This window comes from Rhincodon typus, unplaced genomic scaffold (assembly GCF_021869965.1).
Source record: "Rhincodon typus isolate 14 unplaced genomic scaffold, sRhiTyp1.1 hic_rhity00014973, whole genome shotgun sequence".
Taxonomy (NCBI): domain Eukaryota; kingdom Metazoa; phylum Chordata; class Chondrichthyes; order Orectolobiformes; family Rhincodontidae; genus Rhincodon; species Rhincodon typus.
In genome coordinates this window covers 1-2,188 of record NW_025980611.1, presented here as the reverse complement: position 1 = coordinate 2,188, position 2,188 = coordinate 1, and the positions used below count along the sequence as shown (strand labels likewise).

At 53.1% G+C, this 2,188-nt stretch overlaps 1 protein-coding gene across 1 annotated transcript in view; it reads right to left on the bottom strand.

Moving 5' to 3' along the window:
- Positions 1-1,360, bottom strand: part of LOC125482685 (multiple epidermal growth factor-like domains protein 8) — a gene marked incomplete at its 3' end in the record, with an annotated part of 4,635 nt that extends 3,275 nt beyond the window's left edge. Inside the window, exon 1 of the mRNA XM_048594804.1 lies at positions 1,228-1,360. The remainder of the gene's footprint in view (positions 1-1,227) is intronic.
- Between the last annotated feature and the right edge of the window lie 828 nt (positions 1,361-2,188).

The following is a 2,188-nucleotide window of genomic DNA, read 5'->3' as shown; positions in this document are numbered from 1 at the left end:
TCACCGGCCTCTCCCTGTCAGTATAACTCCCATCCCACTGAATATTCGCTCACCCTCACCGCCCTCTCTCTGTCAGTATAACTCCCATCCCATTGAATATTCGTTCACCCTCACCGCCCTCTCCCTGTCAGTATAACTCCCATCCCACTGAATATTCGTTCACCCTCACCGCCCTCTCCCTGTCAGTATAACTCCCATCCCACTGAATATTCGTTCACCCTCACCGCCCTCTCCCTGTCAGTATAACTCTCATCCCACTGAATATTCGTTCACCCTCACCGCCCTCTCCCTGTCAGTATAACTCCCATCCCACTGAGTATTCGTTCACCCTCACTGCCCTCTCCCTGTCAGTATAACTCCCATCCCACTGAATATTCGTTCACCCTCACTGCCCTCTCCCTGTCAGTATAACTCCCATCCCACTGAATATTCGCTCACCCTCACAGCCCTCTCCCTAGCTCTATCTTTTGCTGTCTGTTTGTATGTGACTCTCCACAGCCTCTGTCTCCCTCTTTCTCTCCTCTCCTCTCATCTCCCTGTCCCCTTTCTCTCTCTCTGTTTCTTCCCTCTCTTCCTCTCACTGTCCCCTCCTACCTCTCTCTTTCCCTCAAAAACTCTCACCCCTCTCCCTCACATACTTTCTCTGTCTCACAGTCACTCACTGTCTCTCTCTCTCCACAATGCCCACACACACTCCCTCCCTAACTCCTCTCTCTTGCACAATCTCTCTTTCCCTCTCTCCTACCTCCTGTCTCTCCCCTACTGTCACACTCTCTCTCTCCCCCTCTTTCTTTCTCCTTGTCTTTTCCTCTCTCCTTCCCCCATCTCTCTCTCTGTCACACACCTTCCCTCTCGCCTTCTCCTTTTCTCTTTCCCCGTTTCTCGCCTTCTCCTTTTCTCTTTCCCCCTCTCCTTTTTCTTTCCCTCTCCCTCTCTCCTTCTCCTTTTCTCTTCTCCGCTCCCTCTCTCCTCCTTTTCCCCTCCCTCTCTCCTTCTCCTTTTCTCTTTTCCCCTCCCCCTCTCCTTTTCTCTTTTCCCCTCCCCCTCTCCTTTTCTCTTTTCCCCTCTCCCTCTCTCCTTTTCTCTTTCCCTCTCTCCTTCTACTTTTCTCTTTCCCTCTCCCTCTCTCCTTCTCCTTTTCTCTTTCCCTCTCCCTCTCCTTTTCTCTTTCCCTCTCTCTCTCTCACACACACACACTCTCTCTCTTTCTCTCCCTATCACACTCACTCTCTCCGGGGATCCTCTGGAACACGGCGATCCACTGTTTGTGATCTGGATCTCGCGAGACTCCGAGCGCGAGATCACGGCGTCTGACGATGGCATGGCCTCAGCCAATAGGAAGCGAGAGAGGCCCTGGCCTTGCGCGCGGCGGGTGATCTACTGCCTTTCATGCGGGCGAGCTGTTGCCAGCAACAACTAGTGGATTCACTGCCGCACCGGAATCGCGGGGATCCGCTCCGTCGGCAACAAACGACGGAGATCCACCCACAGCCCACAAGGTCAAGGGAGATCGACTCCCTGAGGATTGGGACTGGGGCACCCACAGGAAGAGGGAACGGGTGATCTACACCTCATCAACAGGACTCTGGTAATCCAATGTGAGATTCCAGTCCCCAGTCAAATGCCAAGTGGGAGATCCACCCGTTCCCCCACATTGTCAAAGTGGAGGATCCACTCCAGCCCTAACAGTTACGGGTAGATTCAGTACCGTATCTATAGATCCACTCCAGTGGCACAGTCAACCTCTAGCCGCCGAGGGGAGGATGATCCACCCAGCCACCAAAGTGAGAGGTGGAATCACTCCCCTGCCAATCAGAAACAATGGATCCAACTCCCCTGCCAATCATGAGCTACAGATCCACTCCTCTGCCAATCGGGGACAATGCATACCCTGCCCTGCCAATCAGGGGTAGGTGAACCACAGCCCACCAGTAGGAAGCCTGAGCACCTCTGTGTGTGTGTGTGTGTCTCTCTCTCACCCCTCCCCATTAGTGCATGGAGGATCCACTCCCTTTGCCAATACTGAGTGAGAGATCCAGATGAGATTTGTTTGAAGGTGTGACCAGTCTTACTGGTGACAAGACAGCAGTCCACAGAGACGCTGATTGGGGAGTGTCTCGTTAAGAAATGCTCTGAGCCTTCCTGTCATTATTTTCTTTTAATCCTGCTGCAGGTCAAAAAGGCCACA